Here is a 9,824-nt window from a genome sequence, read left to right on the forward strand (position 1 = left end):
CCCCTCTTTGGACTGAAGAGTGCTGAGAGTTGCTCCTCACCAGTTTTATACATGGGTGAATATGGGAGGATTTTATGTCAGTGCCAAATTTGTTTATAGTTGCCACATTTCTGTTTGGAAATTGTGTAACACCGTCTGGTTCACGGATTAGAGGATGGCATGGGTTGTAGCAGTCAGTTGAGGTAAAACAGAAACATGTGACTGAGAGATCTCTTAGTTTAATGATTATATTAATATCTCTAAAGATTAAGCTACCACCAAACCAACCACCTTGTTGCAAACGACCATTCGGAAAATTGTGGGCATCTTTATTATATATCAGTTAAAAGTCCTGGTTATATCACACTGAGTCCTTCAGGTATTTGTCTTCTTTGAGTGATCCTGCAATGTCTGATGCAATTAGGGACATGTGGCATCCTCACATTTGAAACCCTCTGCAAAGGCCATAACAGATAAGTCTGTATTATGTACTTCTGTCCAATTGCTAACATTCCCTTTTAGTCCTTGGACACATGACTGATAAGAAGAGCATTGCTGCCTGAGTGCAATGTGTTTGGCGATTGACTGAAGCTTGTTGTGTTTTTTTTTTTTTTTTTCTCTGATTCCAGTTTTGAATGTCTGCTGACAAAACAGAAAGATATGTGGTTTGTGTTTTGGAGATTCTAATCTTAGGCCATGCAAAGAAGCCTTTCGCATATATGTGACATATTATAACAGATTAGAACAATTAAAGTCATTTTTCTAGCAAAAATGTGAAAATAAGATGGTTCTAGCCTCTCCACTGCGAGAATCTGCTGTTCTTACTTGTCATGCATAATAGTAAATTCAGTATCTTTAGGCTTTGTACTGACAGACATTTGATCACTTCACTTTAGGCCTAAGGAAACTGTGGTGGACAGTGCTTCTGAAGTTTTTTTTAAACCAGACAATTAAGTGGTTAATCAAATAAAACGATAACCAGATTAATCAATAATGAAAACAATTGTTGGTGCAGTTACAAGGATAGAAACCAGTATTACTCTGAATCTAAACTCACTGCTGTAGATCATTGCGTTTATCCAGGTTAACCAGTAACACCTCCATTCTTGGCCACAATCTTCGTTGCTGTCCTTATTTTTTCCATGCGCGGCACACAGACACACATTAAAACATGCACAAATACACACGCACACATGCGTACACACACGCAAACTGACCTTCAGTAGGGTGGTGGTGTGTACTTCTATCAGCTCTGGGTCTATCCAGTTTCAGTAGGAATGTTACAGATAGGCCTCGCTACAGTGTTTATCAACAGAGTCAAAGTTCAGAAAAACGCCTCCAATCTATAGTTCACCATAGGATTTTATCAGCTTGCACTGGGGTTGCACAGATCATATTCCCCTCTGTTGATTTGAAAGAACTGTGCTTACGGCATTATTGAAAAAGTTCCAAAAACAGATCCTGTCATTAGTTTGCTGAATGCTGTCCATTTTACAGTAAACTGTTCACATCGGTGGGTTTGTCATTACAAGCTCATGCTGGCCAATAAAGCGTTATTCAAACGTGAAGGACTTCATTTAAAGCCTGGAGATGATTAGCTTATCTTAGCACAAAGGCCAGATAATATAAAGTATAAAAACAACAAATTGATAATGTTTTGGCAGGGTACAGTGACTTCTCTGAGTCAACCTCATGGTGACAAGAATAAAAGAAAGTATGATCACCAATAAAACCACAAACTATTGTTTTTACACCTTTTGTACACATGAAATAAACGAGATAGAACTTTTTAATTAATGAGCTAACAGGGCCAGGCTCGCTGTTTCCTCTTGTTTCCAGGGTTTGTGCTAAGCTAAGCTAAGCTAGCTCCCCTGGCTGTAGCTTCATATGAGACATGAGAGTGGTATCTTCTCGTTTGACTGTCGGCAAGAAAGCGAAGACACGGCTATATTCGCCTTCAAGCCAAATAAAATATGTATATCAGACATCTGAACAAAACTAAGCTCTCAGACAAACAGGAGAAATATTGTATTGTACCTCAAACTGGTAGTAAAGTCATTGTTCATTCATTCATCAAACAGAAAAGCTTAGTTTTACATGACAGGAACTTAAATCTGATGTTCCCTGTCGGTGCTGTATTTAGAGAAGTGTCATCTGAGGTGTTAAAAGGCTGGGAAGAAGAGTTGATGTTTTTTTTTTTCTGAACAACAGTTTAAAATGTACATGTGAGGTGCACATGTGTTTTATAGAGAGCATTTGTCAATACGTTTGAAAGTGTTTGTGTGTAAGAACAGAAATAGCTCAAATGTGTCAAGTGTCACTGAAGTGCTGAGTCAGGCAGCAGATCTGCACAGTGGAAGAGACCCCCAGTTACAACCACAACCCTGTCCTGGAAAGAGCTGCAAATGCACCGAAGTGCACACTGCTCATCGTGCCCACTGCCCGAATTACATCATGCTGACTGACCTAAAGGCTTATGCAATGTGGAAAGAAGGGACCAACTGGAATGATCAATAGTTTTTAAAAAATGATCTTTTTCTTCCAGTGATCATTTTCTTTTGGAGCTCCGTCTCTCTTCCTCCTTCTCTGTCACATCAAGAGTTTTCACACGCGGGGTCTTGCGAGGTTACACTCTGGATTCAGTTCTATGAAATCTATTTACATGGTGTCTTTCTACCATATCACATTTCTCCTGAGTTATTCCAGCTATTCCACTTGGAGTATCAGGCGCTGACCAGCAGCTGCACTGAGCAGCATTTCCTCTTTGCAGTCACAACTAGTTCTCGCAGGCCGAGGCTGGAACTCAGGCTGTCCATGCAGTTTCAAAGGGACCAAAGGCTGAAGCAGAGGGTGAAAGGACAAGAAGTGGGCACTGATGCCTTATTGTGGGGAGGGGGGAGGCGGGTGACTGAGGTGGACTTGTCACAGTGTGCGGAGCTGGAGTGGTTCAAGGGGTGAAGAGTGAGGCTGGCTGCTCTGACGGCCAGATTTGAAGAGTGGAGGAAGAGGGTGCACAAAACTGCAAGTTTGCAAGCCCACCCCTTTGTGTGGGGAAACACATCTGACACGAATTGAACTGACACTGATAAAGTTGTGGTTAATTATTGACTCCTAACAAACTGATAACATGTTGGGCTTGTCACATGCTCTTTTGGCCGGATGGCGACAGGAGTAGGACAGAGTAAAGTTGGCGTAAAACCCCAAACTGTTATTCTTGACATAGGATTGTGTTTTTGCATTGGAAACTGCGTTTTAATTTACGACAATGCTGTTGTTCTGTGTCGATTATTGATGATTTTAACCAGTTTCTTCAGTTTGCAACTATGTGTCCCTGCACATTCACGCTTCTGGACGAGTTTCTACAGAGCTTGTGCTGAACGCAGTGAACCCTTAGTCAGGACATCATGTGTATCAGAGCCTGTGGAGCCACCACTAACCCACCTCTTGATGTCCTTTGTCCCTGTAGTCTTCACCTTCTGTTTTCTGAGTAACTTCACTCGCCTGTTAGATGTCCTCACTGTGCCACTGCAGCCCCCTGTTTACCTCCACCCCTTTCTCTGGTCCAATCAGAGCTCAAGCTGAGGAAGACATTCTGCTGAAACTGTCCATTCTTTGTGGATTTGTAGGCCACAGAAAGATAAATAGGGAGAGAGACACTGAGTGAGCGAGTGAGTGAGCGAGCGAGTGAGTGAGTGAGTGAGAGAGAGAGAGGGAGAGAGCTCTCTGTGACCTAATAAACTCAACATTGTCTCTGAATGCTTGTTTCTTATCTTTCTTATCCTGCATAAAGCCAGAGGTTGTATAAAAGCATCTGGCTTCAGGGCAGTCATCGTGACTCATTTCTTTTCACGTCTTTGCATTTCTTTAATTTACTGAACAAAACAAGGTCGTAAAAATGTAATACAACTTTCAGACACTAGATGGCATAGGAGTACACTTTTCTCTTTCTGAAACCTGAAACTTGAATAAATGAGAGAAAACATGACGAGATGCTCCCCTGATGGTACTATGAATGGTTTGATCAGTATTGAAAAGATGTGAATGACATGTTGAGGTCTCTGCAGATCACTATCCCATTAAAATTCCCATAGGACATTTTGGACTGATCTGTTGTCCCTGCGTCCATCATCAAAAGAGCAAATGAGAGAATATGTTTCAGAACAATGGCACTCATCTCTTCCGAGCACCAAAGCTGTTCACCGGGCTGAGACACTTAGCTTTTTCTATCCAGACAGCGAATTGGTTGAGTGAAAGATCAGCCTCCAAAATGTCCCATCCCAAAACTGCAGTATCAAACTGGTGGACACCGTTTATGCACAGAAGTGAATAAATGTTTTAATGTGCTTAGTTTGTCAAGACGACACAAACAGGCATTTACTCAAAATTCTAATGTTTTTGTGAGTTATTTGCGCAGAGAATATATTAAAATACCTCTTCATTCAATTGCAGAAATTTGTATTTGTATTAGAATAGCAATCCGTCCTAAGAAACCTGGATTAAATGTTAAATGTTTTCAGCATGTCATCCTCAGATTAGTTTGTGTGTACAAGCTACATTAGAGGTGCATGGACGTGGCATACATTTTGTGACACAGTTAAAGTAAAGAGAGGGATGGTTTGAACCAGCCTAGTTGTAGTTCACTGTAATAAAGGAGGTGCACAGCTTTTCATTACCCTCCTCTTTCACTGCCTTTTGGCGAGAAGACACTGTAAACATGTAGAGCTGTGTAGATGGTTTACAGAGTCCTATCTCTTAACTGCTCCACAGCATGACTGTACAGAAAACTGCACAGCTACCTGCATGCACATCAAAAGATATCATCAAATATTAGCCAGACGGGTCCAATAAAATCATAGCCTTTTATATATGGCATGCAGATTATGTTCTTTGATCACAAAGCAAAGCTTTCTTTATATGCTTGTGTACATTTTCTCTACTTGAAATCAGATAAAAGAAGCAGCTGTAGGATTATGAAAATCATGCCTGGAGAATGACCCTCCTCAATGTGTCAGAGTTGGCTGATGTGTGTTGTGTCTCTTTTGTTTGTTAGCAACCGCGGACATGTTGTCCAAACACAGTTCTAGAAGACACCTGCATCCAAGATTAATGTTTGTCATGGCGGCAGTGTAACACTGTTGATGCTGGTTCGGGTTTAATGCTTAATGTGGTTTTGGGGGTATGAGTCAGGGGATGATGCTGCGTTTTAATCCTTGTGTCTGCAGGTTGATGAATATGTTGAGATTAGTAGAAGGAGGTTTGTCAGATAAACAAAATTTGGGTAAGCAATGAGTCAAAATATTTGGAAAGCTAATGGTGAGCCAAAGCACCCAGAGTGCAAGATCACCATATAAGATGATCTCCAGCTGACGTATTTGTGTGCACACTCATGAATCAGACACAGATTGAACAGCCCTGCTGTTTTTGTTTTTCATATAAAATGAGATAAACTAACTAACTAACTAACTGACCATGAAACCGTATCTTTGGCCACAGAGAAACATAATTTTCTACCTTATAAAGTCATGACTTCACTCATGCCTGGCTTGTCCCAGCAGGGTCTGTGTGCTCTGTTTGGGTGACCTATACTCATCTGTTATGTTCTTCTTTGCTGTTTTTGTGGTCCAAAGTCTTGTGTCACCTCTGTGTCATACCTTATTTCTATCTCAAATGACCTCATTTTCAACATCAGACTGTATACTGCTGGGAAATCCCTGCGAACAAAAACGGAAATGATGGATTCTCCTGTTTTCTAAATGCCAGGTCTGTGACCACGCTGCTGCCTACTGTATGTTTATGTTTACCTCACTGGACTGAGGCACTTTAACCCCCAATTAACTGGATTCTTCCTCTGAGGGATGGCAGTACATGTGTGTGAGAACAACATGAGCTCAAGGTATTTTTAAACAAAAAGTTTGCAGAAACTGAATGAAAATGAATTTGTGTCGTTATTACAGATTTTTGTTTTAATCAGTATACAAAGCCCTTGTTCACACACTTACATCTTTATTTTAAAAATTCTGACATGATTTATCTATTGATAGTTTTAGAATCAGTGCAGCTGTATATTTAAAGCCCTCCTGCAATTAACACAATTATACCAGCCCTTATTTTCACACACACATACGTGTCTGCACACACGTACCAGGAATGGCATCATGGCATAATTTCTGCACAGAGACTAACTTCCTCCCCACAGCCACTAACCATCAAGCCCAGTAATCCCTCCGACTGTCTCTTAAATCCTGTCTGCATTTCCCATGGAGTTGCCCTGCAGCTCAGAACATCTTCCAGCCTCTGAGAGCGGAGCGCTGACTTGACCACACGGATCTATTTACAGAACGTTCTGCCTCCCACAGTCTTCTCACCAGGACGACACACACAGACAGATCTGGTGTGGAAAGCGGAAGTCCTGAAGGCTCAACCAAATGACACAGTGGAGAAGTGAGGCGCCGTGTGAGCGAGGAGACAAACTGTAGAGTACAAAGTTTGAGGCTATGAAGAATGTCAGGAGGGCAACATGAAGGCCTGCACTTAACAAACTCCCACTGCAGCATCCCAGAGGAGAGGAAATGAGAGAGGGTGTTAACAGGCTGGGAAGAGGAGTTGATGGGATTTTTTTTTTTTTTTTTTAGGTTTTGTATATGGCTTGTAGAAAACAACAGAAATAGCCTGCAGCAAGAATGCAGTAAATACCAATGTGGTGAAAGTCATAATGTTTGAGTTGTATAGTCACAAGCGCAGCAAAATAAGGGGGTAAAACCTAGAAAAAAATCATGATGATGGATGTCAAACATACTGCAAGTAAACCCGCACCAATGCTGACACTCTGCAGGATCTTTGCTTAACATCATTTCTGATAATCTCAACAAAACTGAAGTGTACTGTAAAGTATTTATGCAGTTTTGTCCGTCTTCTTACAAAGCACGTGTTTAACAACAGATTCATGTGATGAAATCTAGTGAGAAGGAGAAAGATGTCCAACAAACTGACTGAACTAATTGTATTTCAGTCACTTCTGCAGAAAAAGACAGAAAAATTCTTCAGGGGAACGTTCTACATTTAGACAGTAAAGAAATATGAGCATCTGGCACTGAGTAACACACAAGCTGTTTTTGCTCACAGCAACATAACATAGCAGCTTCTCCACTGTCTGAAGCAAGTTTATTGGATTTGGATGCATATTCTCTGTTGGAATAGCTAAACAAAGCTGAACACGAGGGTGCCACTGGCATATCTGTAGCCATGCTTTATATGATATTGATGCAAGGCTAATCATAGGGCATTTCATGCACAAAGGCAGTTCACGGTCCTTTTCATGAGGCAGAGGAGACAATACACACCACAGGACAGTGCTGTGTGAAGCAGCAGGTGTTTAAAATGTATTTGAACACAATGGAGAGTTTAAGTTTTGATCCTTGGTGAGTCATATTTCAGGTGAGACAGCAGAACCCAGCAGTGTAGAGACCTGAGAAAAGACATTTTTTCTCATCATGCATCAAAGCATTAACATGTTTTTCCAAATCTGTCTGTAAATGATACCTCTGATACTTACTGTACTACAATGAGACTCAAGTGACTCTAAACACAGTTGTGCAAGCCCTACATGAATCTATATGGACTTCCTCCAGCAGTTTATCACCATCACCATTAACATTGCTTACAAGCCACACAATCCCTCACAACATGCAGATGGAGCCCAGTGTCATTCAGCTGCAGAGTGTTTGCCTCCCCTAAAATGCTCACGTGGTCCAAGTGTGACAGTCTTCCCTGAGCTGTCACAGTTCCACAGACCACAATGTAATAAGTGTGGTTTATGTCTTGAGCTCAGATCCCTGAGTGAGAAGAGAGGATGGAGACAGGAGGAGACACGGCGTGCAGAGGGAAGCCTAATATCTGAAATCTTTCCTGAGGCCTTCAATCAAGAACGCAGCTATGTGATTCCACAACCAATGATCAGAGCTGTCAAGTCAAAGTGAAGTCTCAAACATGCAATCTCAAGTCAAATCACAATTCCTTAGTTATACAGTCATTTGGACATTTTGATAAATATGTTTTTTTGCATTCTTTCCAAGAGTTTGATGAGGTGACTGATACCGCTCGCTCTCTGTGCTGTAAGTATAAAGCTGCAGCCAGCAGCTTAGCTTAGCACAAAGATTGGAAACAAAGAGAAACATCCAGCCTGGATCTGCCCAGGAGTGACAGAAATGTCTAAAACCTGCTCATCAACATGTTAGATCTTCTTTTAATCTGTGCAAAAACCAAAGGATAAAAGTGGTGCTTTGATATGGTGTTATGTGCTGTGCTTCAAGTGCAGATCGTGTTACCTTTGAGCAGAGCCAGACTGTTTCCCCATTTTCCTCTTTGTGCTAAGCTAACCTAACCGGCAGCTGGCTGAAGCTTTGCATTCAGTGGATAAATGTGAGAGTGAAGTGTGTTTCCCAAAATGTCGAACTAACTACTCCAGTCAGGATAAATCCAAGTAAAGCCACAAATCCTCATAAGCAAACTGGAAACCAGTCGTAGCCCTTTAAACCATTAAAATGACACAGATTTTTAACATTTTCCATCAGCAGCTGTGTTAATAGTGTGTGTGAGACTTCAGTCCTCCAATTCATATTCATAGTAACTCACTACTCAAGTGCAACTATTTAAGTCCACACTGTTCTGAGATTTTAGGCTGCTGAGTAAGAACTTGATATTTGAAGGTTTCCCTTTCAAGACTCAAACAATCGTATTCAGGGAGTCAAGTCCTCATTCAAGAAATCCTCATTTTTGTGGCTTAAGTCTAACTGAGGTCTAAAGCTCTGCCAGTAATCAACACCGGCCAGTGGTGGAAGAAGTACTCAGAACTTTAAGCAAAAGTAATAATGTAAAAAGTAATAATGGGTCATATACAGCAGTAATATGTGTAAATAAGTCAGATGTGTACTTGTAATATTATGTATTATAATTACACAAAATTTGTTTCCGCTGTTATTACCTCACACACTTAGGCCTCCATTGTCAAAATGAGGAACGTTTAATGTTCAGTTTCTGTACCCCTACGTTCACCTTTGGGGGTACCCCCCTTATAAAGGAGTGTCTCCCACCTTATTTCTCCCCTTTTGCTGTCGTACTTCATGGGAGAGGTAGGCGTCATTGCTTTCGCTGTAACGCCGGTGTTTTAGCGCTGTTAAGCTACGTTTATAAGTTCATTTTTCCAGCCTAAACTTGTTGTGTAATATTCTAACAAATTCCTGTCACTTTATTTGTGAAGGGACTCGAGTTGAATGCTTGTGATTGACGGAGGGTTTTATTTTTACCTTGCTATCAGGTTTGTTTTCTGGGTTGTATTGCACTTTATTGAATGTAACATGGAGTCGCCCTTTTGCTGTCGTACTTCATGAGAGAGGGGCTCGAGTTGAATGGCTGTGATTGACGGAGGATTTTGTTTTTACCTCTTGCTATCAGCTCCAAAAATAAACGGAGATCGCCTCCAAAGACAACCAAGGTTCGCGCCTTCTTAATAACAACACATCGCAGAGTGACAATAATACCACACTGTAGAAATACTTGCATATTATTAACATCAAAATAAACTTCAAACACTAAAATTAAAAGTGCTCGTTATAAAAATGACTTTTTAAAGAATAATATATGTCACATTATTGGATTATAATTAGTGTTGTGTACATCACTTTAGGAACATATAGAGTGTATTTGAAGCAGAAAAGCTTTCACTTTAACTGGTGCAATGTTTCATGTTGTAAGCGTATTAATTGTTCCCCATGGTTAACATATTGTTTTGTAGTCATTGAGTTTCCAACACTCACTGTTATAATTATGGATATCTAATTTTAATTTTT

This window comes from Chaetodon trifascialis, chromosome 6, assembly GCF_039877785.1.
Source record: "Chaetodon trifascialis isolate fChaTrf1 chromosome 6, fChaTrf1.hap1, whole genome shotgun sequence".
Taxonomy (NCBI): Eukaryota; Metazoa; Chordata; class Actinopteri; order Chaetodontiformes; family Chaetodontidae; genus Chaetodon; species Chaetodon trifascialis.